Source organism: Schistocerca americana, chromosome 3, assembly GCF_021461395.2.
Source record: "Schistocerca americana isolate TAMUIC-IGC-003095 chromosome 3, iqSchAmer2.1, whole genome shotgun sequence".
NCBI classification, from domain to species: Eukaryota; Metazoa; Arthropoda; class Insecta; order Orthoptera; family Acrididae; genus Schistocerca; species Schistocerca americana.
In genome coordinates, this window is record NC_060121.1 from 146,377,918 (window position 1) to 146,394,462 (window position 16,545).

Sequence of the window (16,545 nt, forward strand, 5' to 3'; positions counted from 1 at the left end):
AAATTTTGAAATTACGTGCAGTTTCTACGAAAAGCTAGCTTGTAAGTTTATCTTAGCAGTCATTGCTATATGCGTCTGTAGGACCGTCTCTTAGACTACAGTGGGACGTCGTTACATTGAAGGTAACACCTCGATCAGTTGACTGCTTGCGGCGTCCATTTGCAAACGACTTGTGGCATGCTGGGGCCGGCCGATGTGGCCGAGCGGTTCTAGGCGCTTCAGTCCGGAGCGGCGCTGCTGCTACGGTCGCAGGTTCGAATCCTGCCTCGGGCATGGATGTGTGTGATGCCCTTAGGTTAGTTAGGTTTAAGTAGTTCTAAGTTCTAGGGGACTGATGACCACTGCAGTTAAGTCCCATAGTGGTCAGAGCCACTTTTTTTTTTTTTTTCACAGTGCCTTGTTGCCATGGGTTCGTGAGGTCTGCGGCACTCTCGAACCCTGCCATCAGCTTTTACAAACTTAAATCGGGACTCATCTGACCAGGACAGTGTTTTCCGGTCGTCTAGGGTCCACCGAAAGGGTCACGAGCCCGAGAGAGGCGCTGCAGGCGTTGTCGTGCTCTTAGCAGAGACACTCGTGTCGGTCGTCTGCTGCCAAAGCCCGTTACCGCCAGATTTAACTGCTCTGTCCTAACGGATACGTTCGTCATACGTCCCACATTATTTCACGCAGTCTTCCTTGTCTGTTAACACTGACAGCTCTACGGAAACGGTGCTGCTCTCGGTCGTTAATTGAAGGCCACCGGCCACTGCACTTCTCATGCTGAGGAATAATGCCTGAAATTTGGTATTCTCAGCACGCTCTTGACGCTGTGGATCTCGTAATACTGAATTCCGTAACGGTTTCCGAAATGGAATAATCCATGCGTTAAGATACAACTGCCATTCTGCGTTCAAAGTCTGTTAGCTCCCGTCGTGCGGCCGTAACCACGTCGGAAACCTTTTGACACGAATCACGTGAGTACAAATGACAGCTGCGCCAATGCGCTGTCCTTTTATAACATGTGTACGCGATACTACTGTCGTCTGTATGTGTGCATAACGTAGTCCCTTGACTTTTGTCATCTCACTGTATGACTATTTTGTAAAAATACTTGAGTCATTAGACCGAAAACTCGATGAATGAGGAAGCTTTTGAGGAGACATGATATCTATGTCAGTACTACAAATGACTCGCAGTGCAACACATACAATAATTCACCGAATAACGGCAACTCTGTCGCTTTTGAGGAAAAAGAACTGTCAATACAGTTGTTCTATGTGTTAGCTACCCTTTGACCTGGGCAAATGGAAAATAACCACCACATCAATATTAAAATTTTCCGAAAAATTAAGTTAAAAGTACTCCTGTCAGAGAGTTTTGAGAATTAATGCCTCTGATTTTTGAAAGCGAAAACTCTTAAAGCTTTTTAAATAAAACTAACATTATTTACATTCTACATCTTTATTCTTCATGTGTACGTTGTATATTTTGTGTTTAAACCGGGGACCTAGAAACGACGGAGAGGCTTCGTCCCGCCGTAGCCCTCAGTAGTTCACGATCCCACAACAGGCCACAGCAGTCCACCCACCCCACCGCCGCCCCACACGCAACCCAGAGTTGTTGTGCGGTTCGGCTTCCAGTGCCCTCCCCCCCCCCCCCCCCCCCTCCCACCGTGGGAACGCCTCATATCAGACGGCTGTAACCCCAAATGTTTGCGTGGTAGAGTAATGGTGGTTCACGCGTACATGGAGACAGTGTTCGCGCAGCAATCGCCGACATAGTGTAACTGACGCCCGCCTTAAAAGCCATCCACAGGCCCTCCGGCACACCGGACCTCGGCATTATTTCCCCCGGGCGGACTCGTGCTAGGGGACCGGCACGCCCGCCCGCTCGGGAAGCAGCGCCTTAGACCGCGCGGCTAGTCTGGCTGCAGGTGTACATAACTGTTTTTCAACATAGTCAATCTGACGGCGAACCAAGGAGAGATCGGTTTGTTCATAACGGTACTGCAGAATGCTTGATTTCATGACGGAGCCACGACCTCACTCTGCTTGCACGTTTCATCCCCCAGAAAGTTACGTCCCCGAAGGTGTGCTTTAAGTTTCGGAAACATATCAAGGTTAGGGCCTTAGGTGCTATCTTACTTGCGACGAGACGTTATAGGCTACATATTTTCCACTCACATGTAGCGTAAGTTACATCTATAAAACATGTAATAGTTGCTATAGTGCAGAGAGAGGGGGAAAAAATAAAAACAGCTAACATTCATTGCGATAAGCATATCATAAGTTACATGTAGAAAACATGTAGTAGTTATCGTAGTGCAGAAAGAGAGAAATGAAAAAATAAAAATAGTTTACATTCGTTCATGAGAAGTACAACAGCCGGCCGCGGTGGCCGAGCGGTTCTAGGCGCTACAGTCTGGAACCGCGCGACCGCTAAGGTCGCAGGTTCGAATCCTGCCTCAGGCATGGATGTGAGTGCTGTCCTTAGTTTAGTTAGGTTTAAGTAGTTCTAAGTTCTAGGGGACTAATGACCTCAGAAGTTAAGTCCCATAGTGCTCAGAGCCATTTTTGAAGTACAACAGTAACGACAAATTACAGGAAGGCAGATTTAACGAATGAGCGCTAGCAGTATTGGGTGTAAGATAAAGGATGGATGAAGCAGAGAGACAGAGAGAGAGGAACTTAACAAAACGAAAGTGATGAAGTTAGGAATAGGAAACAGAGCATGAGGCTAGTATAAAGACCATAGAGAAACGAAGTAGAATGCCATACGTTCTGCAACTCAGCTAAATTTTCGTACTTCATGTGGGAGGATTTATATACAGACACTGATAATATGCCTGCCTGTTCGCAGTCACAGTGGTCGGGTCACACCCTTGAGACGGAATGACGTGGGGGCAGCGAAACGCTTTCTGCCCCTGCATGCCGTCTGTTGCACGTCTGAAAGCGACAGAGGGAAAGCGTGTTAGTGGCACACAGCTTTTGCAACCGTAAGTGAAACAATTCACATTTGACTGAAAATCTCATGGTCGCCATTAGTATTTTCTGTAGCTAATTTAAGGCGTGGAAAGGCTAGAAATTTATGAAATTAAAGCGTCGTAATCTGGCTGGAGATAAAGGCTTCGCTTTGAAAAGGTTGTGGAGGCGAGGGAAGTTTTGCGACGTTTTTCATTACGCAAGAGCCGCGGTCAGACAAGCAGACGCGGCCGGGCCGCTGCGAGGCGAGGTAATTGTGCGGCGCGGCTTAGCGGCGGGCGCTCCAGGCTTCCAGCTGCGGGCTTCCAGCTGCAGGCTGCAGGTGCAGCCACAATGGCGCCAAATCCCGCCAGCCGGCCACGTCGTCCCACACCCCCCACCCAGACTACCTCACACCGACCTAGGGATTACAGAGTGGCCACTGTCGCAGCCCTAATGCTTGACGAGCCAGTACGATTTACACTTCATAACTGACTTCTCTATGAGAGGGAAACCAGATGTGGTAGCACACTTTCGTCGTGCTTTTTTTTTCATTTAAACGCTACAGAGTAGCCCACCACCTGGGTTGCTAAGGTGGGCCGTGTGCTACTTAAGACAAGTAACAAGCCAGGCAGCATGTAGGTCTCTTAGCCATCATGGTTGCTCACAAGTTCGGTTAGCTTGGCAAGCACCCATTCCGTTGCCCGTCCCTGCCACGAGGAGGCGGAGCTGTTTCTGATATTTCTGCCCTGGCTGTTGCTCTGCGTGTTGGTGCACTATATAATACAGTAAGTGATGTTGTGAAATTAGCGTAATTAATAAAAACAATATAATTATACAAAATTTAACGAAAATAAAAATAGACAGAGAAATTTCTAGAATATACGGTATCAAATGAAGGGCTTATTTCAATAGTGGTACAAGTCCATTTTTGTTCATTTTGAGATACAGAGTCCTAAAGTTAAATGAGAGCTGAAAAATCTGCAGTTGAGATACCAGAAATATTCAAGCATATGGCTTCTGTCTGGAGATGAACCTTTCTTTCTGTTTATTTGGATCATTAATTTCAGAAGCATTATAGACAGAAAAGTGGAGGTAATGGACTTGTACTACTATTGAAATAAGCCCTTCAAATAAAATAAAGTTCTCACTCATGCGATTCCAGAGTGCAAGGCTGAACATGTGCCCTGGAGTTGAACAGAACTAGATTTCTCTATATGAGATTATAAATGAAGTTTAGACTTCACATGACTCGTAAAAACAGTTTGAATATTAACATACAGTGATAGAAGTTCAAGATAACATTTCAAAGCTATTAGTGATAACTAAAGCCAAAATTCTTGCATAGGCAATTTTAGATACAGAAAGTATTGATGTAGCTAAAAGTTGAACATAACCAAATTCCTCTATACCAAATTTTAAAAATTTACTTTGAAGATGAGATATCGTTACAAATCAACGAAGGTTAGAGACAAACGATTACCAAAATAAGGATAATTAACAAAAACAATGTAATTAAACTAAGTATACAAGAAAATAAAAATAGACAGTGAATTTTCTAAAATATATGGTGTCATCTGAAACCAAATTCTCACTCATGCAATTCCAGAATACCGAGGATGTATATGTGTCTTGAAGTTGAACATAACTAGATTTCTCTGAATGAGATTATAAATAATGTTTAAATTTCACATGAATAATGACAACATTATGAATATTAACATACAGCAATAGAAGTAAAAGATAACATTTGAACGCTATTAGTGACAACTAAAGCCAAATTTCTCACACAGACAAGAATAGATACAAAAATATTCAGGTAGCTATAAGTTGAACATAACCAAATTCCTCTAAACAAAATTAAAAATTTAGTTTAATTTAAATGAGATATCATTGCAATATTAACAATAGTTAGAGACAAAAGATTAACTAAATGCAAACAATGTGTTGAAAATCGTTAAATAAAACTAGAAGTAATTAAACACAATAAACGATTTAATATTACGTTGGAGAACAGTTCATAAGAATTCCATATGCGTAATAAATCTTGAATTTTTGAATGCGCTAGGATGGACTTTATTAGAAAATCAAACGTATATCTCATGGTGATATAGAATATAATGTTTCAGATGTGAAAATACTTCGTACTGTAATAAAATGTACCACCTGTTGAGGTGGGATACATCTGTAAAGTATCCTCTGGCCTTGACCAGATTCCACTAAAAATGGGAACCGCCACGGAAACGTAGTCAGTAGCGTTATACAACAATACAACAAAATATGTTTTCCTAGTAGCATGATGGATTTACGCCCAGTGTTTCTGCTCAGTCATATTTGAAATGATTAGAAAATGACTTAAAAATATACTATGGGAAGGATGCTGTACAAACATTAGAGGAGGATCGTACTTAAAGAATACTGAAACTGGAATTCCCGGAAGAAAGATGTAGTTGTCACTAAACACTGTGGGGTAAATTTAGAGTAGGCATGCCATATTTGGAGAAGACTGAGACGATTATACTGTCAGCATCCTGCATCTCGCATACGGATCATCAGAATAGGATTAGTGAGATTAGCGCTTATACAGAGGAACATGGAAAATTTTCTCTTGTTCAGCACACGAGTGCAATCATTTGAAATTTATGTCACATATTTATGTCTGTGATCCTTTTATGATGTGAAAAAAAGTTAAGCTTCTAAGTTAATACAATCAAGCATTTGTGTCACGTATTTTGATACTTGCAAACTCATTCATCAATAGCTATTCTTCCCGTTGATCTAGACCCATGAGATTAGGCAGGAAGCAAGATTTTGCAGTACAAGTAAAAGAAAAATTCATAAAATTGTTAATTTGTAATCATATCACACGAAAACATATTTCTTTTGTAATGTGTTATGGGACTTCACATATATAAATTAAAGTGTTCTCCAATGTCTTGGAATTCATGGGGCTGATGTCTTGCCAGTATCGGTATGGATATCAGGTAAGAACTGTCGAGATTCTCGATTTTCGAGATGGATGAACTGAGTGTATTGTGTATTAAACCGGGGACCTAACGACGGAGAGGCTTCGTCCCGGCATAGCCCTTAATACGGGCCAGAGCAGTCCACCCACCCCACCGCCGCCCCACACCGAACCCAGTTGTTGTGCGGTTCGGCCTCCAGTGAACCCCCCATCCCGGGAAAGTCTCAACCAGACGAGTGCAACCCCAAATCTTTGCGTGTTAGAGTAGTTATGGTGTACGCGTACGTGGAGACAGTGTTTGTGCAGCAATCGCCGACATAGTGTAACTGAGGCGGAATAAGGGGAACCAGCCCGCATTCTCCGAGGCAGATGGAAAACCGCCTTAAAAACCATCCACAGGCTGGCCGGCACGCCGAAACTCGACACAAATCCGCCGGGCGAATTCGTGCCGGGGACCGGCGCGCCTTCCTTCTCCGGACGCACCGCGTTAGACCGCGCGGCTAGCCGGGCGGGCTTATATGAACTGAATATATACAGAATGAAGCTGGTACGGAAGGCTCAGAGCGCCATTGCTCGCACCTGGCCAGTTTTTTCTAAACTCTTGGCGAACTGGCGCTGCTACTTGTGGCACTTTCCAGTACTGATGAAGTCATGGATATGCCGTAAATTTGAACGAAATCGGCGATGACTAGTAGCCGCGGTCCCCCTGTAAGAGAGAGACGGCGTATCGCCGTGGCAGCGGCTGCCTTCCCAGGGCCTAGCTGCCGGCGGGATGGCGGCACTGCACCGCCCGCCAACTTTAGCGCCAGAAGGACCACGCCGGCGCGTAAATCCATTAGTCGGCAAGTAGTCGCAAATTGACTTTAGAACTGGAACAAATTTGTGGGGGACACTTGGCGGTATAGCGGCGGACGGCGGCCAGCCGCCGACGCCGATGCCGACGCCTCCTCCGTGTCCGAGCCGACGCTTCCCACTACGGGCACCGCTTTTTATCTTTTCAATCTGTTTCTATTAAGACCACTCGCGCGCAGGAAAGGGAATTAAAAGTTTTTGTTTCCGTCGGCGGCGCACAACAATTCGGGAAGTCTTGCGCGGTGCGGACCTCGCGGAACAACGGCGGAAGGGAGGGGGGAGAGAGAGAGAGAGAGAGAGAGAGATGGTCGGACGGAGGGAGAAGAAAGTGAAGGTTAGCTCCTGCAGACGAGACGGTGGCGGAAGAGAAAGACGAGACGGTCGTAATAAGGACGTGTCTGCAGACTTGCGTGTGATTTTCTCTCTCAATTTTCGCGGTCTCTGTCTTTCTGGCGTGCCTCGCCAAGTCTTAAGAAGCCACACGTTGAACGAAGAAACGCGCGTAAAAACAGAAAAAGAGCGTAAGGGGCAGACGACTGCAGACGAAGAAAGACAGCGCGCGAGGCAAATTAAAAATAAGAAGGGTAAGGTGAAAAATAATGTGGGTAAAAGCGGAGCGGAACAGAAATTCCAACTGCTGGGAGTGTTCCCGCTGCTCGGCGTCCCGCCCCCGCGCACGCCGCAAAAAACCCGCTGGAAGTAAACTCGACTCGCGTTGCGCCAGCCAAGTTACGGCCGGCGTTGTTTTTATAAGTAATTTTACACCCGGGACTCGGCTTCGGGTCCGCGCGCCCGCCAGACGGAGGGGGTGCGTGCGGCTCTTCTGGCTGGTGCAGTCGCTGTCCTGTCCTGGGGGAGGGACGCATGCGCGGGCAGCGCCGCTGGAAACGGTTTCCTGTGGGGCCCGGCCTTATGAAACATGCATTATCCCCCAGAGTGTGCGACTGTTGCGCCCGTATTTCCATGGGGTGAATAGGCCTCGGAGGCCCAGCGGCCACGAGGTGATTTGGTTGTCCACTGCTGAAGGGTGTGCTTGCCCATCGTCTCCGGCGATTCCGTTCTTATTTCTTGGCCGTTATCAGCTCGTGCGCAGCTCTACGATCCACCTACTGGCAAGTTTGTGGAGTTGTTTCCATAGCATACCCCGCTACTGTTGCGGTCTTCAGTTTGATTTGATGCAGCTCTTGACGCTTTGCAAGTATCTTAAGCTCTGAATAACTACTGCAAGCTACGTTCATTTGAACCTGCTTACAGCGCTCATGCCTAGGTCTTCCATATGTCCCTCCATCACCAGCTCGACCACTCCACAGAGTCTCACGATGTCTGCTGTCAAAAGATCCCTTCTTTTTGCCAAGTAAAGCCATAAATTTCTTTCTTTTCTCCGTTGCGATTCAGTACCATGTTTCAGGAACTGTTTATCTTCGTATCTGAACTTCTTACGTTCGTGGATATGTTCCAAACAAACACCTTCAGAAAAGAGTTCTTCACATTTCAGCTTATACGAGGCGATCAGAAAGTGTCCGGTTTACTTTTGAGGGCGTTGGTGCAGTGTATGTGCAACCCAGCGCACTTCATTGCAGATGTATCGGTTATCGGTTAGTGTGACATTTGAAGAAACTTTTTGATCATCCCTTATATATTAGCTGTTTACAGATTTCTTTTGTTTTTTCGCTATTGCCGGTCTCTGTTTTATGTGATCCCTACTTCAGCCGTCGTCAGTTATTACGCTGCTCAAATAGTGAAACTTATTTATTGCTTTCAGTGTTACTTTTCCTAATCAAATCCCCTCACCATCGCCTTATTTAATTCCAGTACTTTCCATTGCCCCTGTTTTACTGCCGTTGATGTTAGCCTTATGACTCTGTAACGACCCCTATACCTTCTTACCTGTTTGTAAAAAATAGCGTTCTGTACATTATGACCTTTTGGTAGAGCCTGCAAAGCAGCATGACCTTACCACCACCCTGACTATCTTTCGAAACTTATAACACTTCAAACACTACTTTTGCGTTAGTTGCACACTTGTACTATAGTGAACTGCGTTCTAAATCTACATACGACTACGAGTACATACTCCGCAATCAGCCGTGGGGTGCATGGCGGGACTGTACCACGTACCAGTACTAATCATGTCCTTTCCTCTTCCATTCCCAGATAGAGCAAGGGGAAAACGTCTATCTAAATTCGTCGGTACGATCCTTAACTTCACGCATCTTATTTTGTGGTCCTTAGGCATAACGTACGTTGGCGGCAGTAGAATCGTTCTGCAGTCGGCGTCAAACGCCGGTTCTCTAAATTTCCTCAATAGTGTGTCGTCTTCCCTTCAGAGACTCCCATTTGAGTTCACGACGTATCTCCGTAATACTCGCATGGTGATCGAACCTACCGGTTATAAATCTAGCAGCATACTTTTGAATTGCTTCGATGTCTTCCTTTAATGCGACCTGGTGGTCATCCCAAAGACTCGAACAGTTCTCAAGAATTGGTCCACAAGCACTGTAGATGCCGTTTCACTTATGGATTAACTACACTTTCCCAAAAATTCCGCTGCAGTCTGGAACCGCAAGACCGCTACGGTCGCAGGTTCGAATCCTGCCTCGGGAATGGTTGTTTGTGATGTCCTTAGGTTAGTTAGGTTTAACTAGTTCTAAGTTCTAGGGGACTAATGACCTCAGCAGTTGAGTCCCATAGTGCTCAGAGCCATTTGAACCATTTTTGAACCCAAAAATTCTCCCAGTATTACGAAGTGGATCATTCACCTTGCGCACTACCAACCTGGCGTGTACATTTCACGTCGCTTTTAACGTTAAGCCTAGATATTTAATCGATGTTCCTGTATCAAACAGCACCGTACTGACGCTGTATTCGAACGTGACAGGGTTGTTTTGCGTACTCATTCGCACTAACTTTTCCGCATTTAGAGCAAGCTGTTATTCATCACATCTGCTAGTAATTCTGTCAAGTCATCTTGTGTACGCCTACTGTCCTTCAACTACGACTCCTTCCCGTACACCAGGCCGCGGTGGTCTAGCGGTTCTAGGCGCTCAGTCCGGAACCGCGCGACTGCTACGGTCGCAGGTTCGAATCCTGCCTCGGGCATGGATGTGTGTGATGTCCTTAGGTTAGTTAGGTAGTTAGGTTTAAGTAGTTCTAAGTTCTAGGGGACTGATGACCACAGATGTTAAGTCCCATAGTGCTCAGAGCCATTTGAACCCGTAGACCACAGCGTCGGCAGAAGACAATCGAAAATTGTTGTTCACCCTGTCCGTCAGATCATTCATGTATGCAGACAATAATAACGATTCTGTGACGATTCACTGTAGCGCTCCTAACGGTATCCTTGTCTCTTGTGAACACTTGCCATATAGGACAATACTGGGTTGTATTACTTAAAAACTCTTCGAGCCACTCACATTCTGGGAATATTATCTACACAGTCTTACTTCATCCGAAGCATTTAGTGGGCATACTTGGGGGTCATTGTGAAAGAAAGTTATGCACTTAACTTTTACCTTCATCTATCATTCCTATGGATAATGCTTTCGTCTAAAGCGCAGCGACAGCATACAGTGCTACGCCAGGATCAATGATGACCCACCTTTCGCATTCTCCTTCTGGAAAACAATTTAATACTTGTTATAAACCGTCGGCACATCCTGAATGGTTGAATCCGTTCAGCTAAGAACAGTTAATGAGTTTATTGTTTCACTAATGTAATCGACGTTTGTCTTAATAGAATAAAACTGAAAATCATTAAATAACTTCGTACTCAAATATTGCGTTTAAGAATTCTGAAAACAAAACTGAAGTTAGCAATGATGAAAGAGTGAGAAACGTCTCCTATTTGAATCTCTCTCTTCCCATCTCTCTTTTTAGAAAATACTGCGTAGTAAGTTGTGTAATCCGCTGAATGGGCTACCTGAATCCTCGTTTCATCTACCTAAGCCTTCGCCATATGTCGACTGCATCCTCGGCCATGCACTACTTCCGTGGTACAGTGACACTTGTCGCGGCTTAACGGGTACGGGTACAATAATAGAAGCTGTCTTCATTACATAAGCTTTTTTAGTATTTCATATTTTTCGGGGAGGAGCTTATAGCTAGCTTATCAGTCAGTCTCTTTCGTTCTCGTAGTTTCTGACATTGACGTGTTTTAAAAATAACATATAGATATATGTCTTAAGCAAGAATCGTGACGTAGGTTTCCTTGGTCTTGATGAGCTTCGACAGATGGTATTACATCGACGTTAGCCACCTAGGAATAATACATTTGTATGAAATAGTGGCGTATAAAAGACGATTGACAGTTGCTCTTTGGCGGATCTTTTAGTTGTTCTGTAACGGAATTTGTTGTTTGCTTGTGTGTGTGTGTGTGTGTGTGTGTGTGTGTGTGTGTGTGTGTGTGTTAGTGTGTATGTGCGCCTTTTCAGCTACTGAAATTGAAGCTCCGTAATTGACTCGTAAGGCACTGATTATCCTATTGCCGGCCGCTGTGGCCAAGCGGTTCTAGGCGCTTCAATCCGGAACCGCGCTGCTACTACGGTCGCAGGTTCGGATCCTGCCTCGGGCATGGATGTGTGTGATGTCCTTAGGTTAGTTAGATTTAAGTAGTTCTAAGTCTAGGGGACTGATGACCTCAGATTAAGTCCTTCTTTTTTTTTCAGAAAGGATAGAGATGTTTGTTTTCGTGGAGTTACCTGGTTTTCTGCATTGCCTCATCTGAAGATGGTGCAGATCCACTTTTGATCCAATTTTCACTTCAGTAGAAACGGACGTGGCGCCCGTAACAACATCAAGAACCATTTTCTCCTCACTCTGGCTCAAGCATATGTTTTAATGCCGTCCCTGTCGAATGGTCAATTAAGTTCTAGCGTAAATTATATTCTTTCCAAACAGCTGGAGTTCGTAAATTGCGTGCACGATTCTATGCTACCTACTTTCATTCACCGGCATATTAACACGAAGCGATATTCCCTTCTTTCGCGTTGTTCTGTTTTGGTCCTGCCGGTACATGAGTTTCGTAACGAAAAGTAGCAGGTCGGTGGATAAAGTTCCTATCCGCAATTTAGTGTCTTGTGTTGCCATTTCCGCAGCTGCATATGAATTATTCAGCAGACCCACAGCTGGATGAACACAAAAACTCCCGAATAAGTTCCTTTCGCGTCCGGAGTTGTAGATTTCGGCCCCTTTTCCTTGTTAATTACTGAAGAAGTTGCGTAATTACAAAGGGGCCGTCCTTGTACGGCTGCCCCACAGTCTTGTCGCCTGACGTAGCCTACTCTACTCACTGGGAGTACACTCCATCTCTTCGAGATGCGGTCATACTCCGGAGCGCAGAAACACTAAAGTTTCATTAAAGGTATTGAACAGCGCCGTTCTTGAGAATAACGGGGGGAATATTCAGTCTCAGCAGCACTTTTCTTTCTTTCTTTTTTTCTTTCCCTCCAGCCCCGGCGGTTTGCCCCCAGAGAGTTGCAGCATAAATTGGAGTGCGGGACTGCCGCCTGCTAGCGTATTATGTTAATTGCGTTCCGCGGCTCGGAATCCTGCGGCTGACAATAGACGCGCATCCTCGACCCGCTCCGCTAATTACGAGTGGCCAGGTTTATAAAATTACAAGGAAATTAAAAGAAAATTAGCTTCCCCTGCTCGCGCCCTCATCTCGCCGCCCGGCGCGGGTTTAATTGCGGAGGCGCTCTGGCGTGGATCAGGTGGAGGTTGCGCCTAGGATTTCTTGGCAGGCTGGACACAGAGCATCTGTACCTTGAACGGTCAGACTTCCACAGGCTCTATGGGGTATGGGTGTATGACTGGTCCCTTTTTTTAACCACAAAAATACTTTTTTTATACACCCAACGAGGTTTCAAAAAATGGTTCAAATGGCTCTGAGCACTATGGGACTTAACATCTTAGATCATCAGTCCCCTAGAACCTAGAACTACTTAAACCTAAGGACATCACACACATCAATGCCCGAGGCAGGATTCGAACCTGCGACTGTAGCAGTCCCGCGGCTCCGGACTGAAGCGCCTAGAACCGCGCGGCCACCGTGACCGGCCAACGAGGTCTGCTGGTCACTTAGCCATCGTGAATGGTCGCAAGTTTGTTAGCTTCCGGCCACCCTCGATGTTGCCCGTCCCTGCCACATGGAGGCGGACCAGTTTCGTGAATGAACCACCTATTTACAATTGGGTGTCATCACATTTTCGTGTACAAGCTTTGACATATTTAAATACACACATGGAATTCAATCACAATTTGTTTAACGGGTAATGCTATAAAGAAATTAAAAGGAAATGAAACAAGTCACTTGGTTAATGTCCTCCCATATGTTCTCATTCCTGATTGCCGAATTTATGTCCTCAAGCGTTTGTATCTGTAGCTGTGTAGGTGTTGTGTCTTCGACGTGTAACGGGCAGTGAAATACTGTGTGTTCTGGGGACCCATTTTCGCCACATACCAAGTGTACCGGTATGAAATGAGCGTTTTTTTGTGAAAATGGAACACTAATTTTGAATTGAAAAGTAAAAACATTTTATTCAAAGTACTGACCATTACTTTCTATACATCTTGACCACCTTTCTGGCAATTTGTGGGCACCACGCACGCCAATAGAAATGTTCGTCTTTTTAAGAAAACCAATCGGACACCCAATTTTCGACGTCTTCATAGGAATCGAAGTGTTCCTCAGCCAATGCGTGTCCCATTGACGAAAACAAATGGTAGTCGGAAGGGGCCAAGTCTGGTGAATACGGCGGGTGGGGTAGCAGGTCCCAGCCAAGTGTTTTGATTGTATCCTGGACCAAAAAAAATGTTCAAATGTGTGTGAAATCTTATGGGACTTAACTACTACGGACGTTAGTCCCTAAGCTTACACACTACTTAACCGAAATTATCCTAATGACAAACACACACACCCATGCCCGAGGGAGGATTCGAACCTCTGCCGGGACCAGCCGCACAGTATCCTGGACCAGTTTTGCTTTGTGTGCAGGTGCACTGTCGTGTAAACAAATTACTTTGCCATGTCTTCTGGCCCATTCTGGTCTTTTTACGATCAATGCATAGTTCAAATTGATCATTTGTTGTCTGTAGCGATTAGTATTCACAGTTTCACCGGGTTTTAGAAGCTCATGATACACCACACCTTTCTGATCCCACCAAACACAGAGCATTGTCTTCTTGCCGAATCGATCTGGCTTTGCAGTCGATGTTCATGGTTGTCCTGGATCAACCCATGATTTTTCCCGTTTAGGATTCTTAAAATAAATCCATTTTTCATCGCCAGTAACAATTCGATGCAAAACTGATTTTGTTTCATGTCTCCGAAGCACAATTTGACAAATGGGTTTTCGGTTTTCCATCTGTCTTTCATTCATTTCATGTGGCACCCATTTTCCACACTTTTGGACCTTTCCCATGGCTTTCAAACGGTCAGAAATTGTTTGTTGTGCAACATTTAGCATTGCTGCCATTTGCTTCTGGCTCAAAGTATCATCTTCATCCAACATTGCTTGCAATTCGCCGTCTTCGAACTTTTTTGGTGGTCTCCCACGTTCTCCATTTCTTACATCAAAATCATTATTTCTGAACTGTTGAACCATCTTTGAATGTTTCTTCTGATAGAGCATGATCACCATATGCCTCGACAAGTATTCGATGCGACTCTGCAGCACTTTTTTTCAAATGAAAACAAAAAAATAATGCTTTCCGCAAATAATCAATTTCTGGTACAAAATTCGTCATTGTTAACACGATGAAAACATATGATGATGTTATTTGTTCCATGACTTGATGTATACTAAATATCTTTGACAGATGTAATACCAACCAAACAAAAAAAATTAAGGCTCGTTCACAACAAATGTTCCCTATCGGCACGTTTCTATCTTAACGCTCATTTCATACTGGTACACCTGGTACACAGGTGTCACTGTAGCTGAGTCCCAAGCGATGTAGATGCGCGGGGTATGGGCATGACCCGTGAGAAAATGAACCGTGCCCCGACTTGGGTTAATGTGATTGATCTTCAGACGTTCCCTGATGTCCGGGGAAAATTGGTAGACCCTGCAGCCCGTGTCGTCCGTGTTCCAGTCCCTCTGCCATGTGCCCACCCTCCACTCAGTAAGTTGGAGTCTGTCGGTTAGGTTGTGCCCTGTGATCTCTGTCACCTTGTCGTGTCTTCCTTTCTTTAGCCAGTACATGGCTGCCCTCAGTCTGATTGTTAGCTCAGTGGGAAAGATTCCTAGGATCACACAAAGCACTTCCAATGACGTGGTTGCAAAGACCCCAGATAACCTGACCAGGGCGCTTCTTTGCTCCTTCCTTTCAGTGTTCCTGTAAGTTACTAGGTGCAGCCTATGGGCCCATGTACTGCCCGCGAAGCAGACCACAAATTCAAAGAGCGCACAGTGATAGGTTCTAAGTGTTGACAGTGGTAGTCTGTACTGTGCGGCGTTCAGTCTAGCGAGCTTATGCATTATTTTAGTCGCTTTGTCGGTCGTAATTTTTATGTGTTCGTTAAACGTCAGTCTTTCATCTAGGCGTACACCTAGGTACCGTGTTGTGTGTTGTCTGTATATGTTCTTATTGTTTATTTTAATTGTCGGATCTCTTGGCAGCGAACCTTTCAGTAGAATGCAGACTGTTTTGTACAAAGCCATTTGTAGTTTATTATTGTTGCACCATGTACTGATATTCTTTAGTAGGTGTGATGATTTGTGCTCTTGAGACTGCCGTGGCTACCACCAAGAAGTCGTTCGCGCAGGCTGTCACACCAAGTGCTCGATTACCCTCAAGTTGGTGGAGGAGGGGTTCAAAGGCAATGCTCCAGAAAACTGGAGCACAGATTGACCCTTGCGGACAGCCATTGGTGATTTTCTTAACAACTTTCTGGTTTCCTGCCCGCCATTCCACTACTGTCTTTACAATAGGGAAAGCTGATGGGATGGTTCTAAATGCGAAAGGATCATTGCTGTTTACGCCAATTTTCGTAATGCCGAAGTAGACTGATTCAATCCGTCGACAGTATTACAACAGCATGGAGCAGAGCGGAGACAGCGTGAAGTTCCTGTGATCGTAAGACAAAGTGCTGGTGTTGTGATTCCCCGTAGGAGTCCGTTTATGGTCCAGAGTTCTGGGATGTTGGTATAGAACCATCACTGAACTACCTCGAAGAAAACGATTTATTGACACATAGTCAGCACGGATTTAGAAAATATCGTTATTGTGAAACACAACTAGCTCTTTATACTCATGAAGTAATAAATGCTATCGGCACGGGATGTCAAATTGATTCCATATTTTTAGATTTCCAGAAGGCTTTCGACACCGTTCCTCACCAACGTCTTCTTACCAAACTGCGTGCCTACGGAGTATCGTCTCAGTTGTGCGACTGGATTCGTGATTTACTCCCGGCCATAAGTGCTGTATGATCATTTCATTTAACTTTAAATTATCTTAGAATATTATGTACTATATTCATGTCAGTTCAGGTGCAACATTTGGTCTGTTCTTTTGTCTAGATACAGACTGAATGAAAATGGCAGATAAATAAAAATAAATGTTGTGACCGGAAGGTCTGTGCGTGACCTTCAGGCGATTAGAGCCATCAGCACACAAGGTTTATTTATTTATTTAATCGTATGGCTAGGGCCCTCCGTCCGGCAGACCGTTCGCCTGGTGCCGGTCTTTCCATTTGACGCCACTTCGGTGCCCTGCAGTCGATGAGAATGATAGGCTGATGATGAGGTCAGCGCAACACCCAGTGCCTGGGCTGAGAAAATT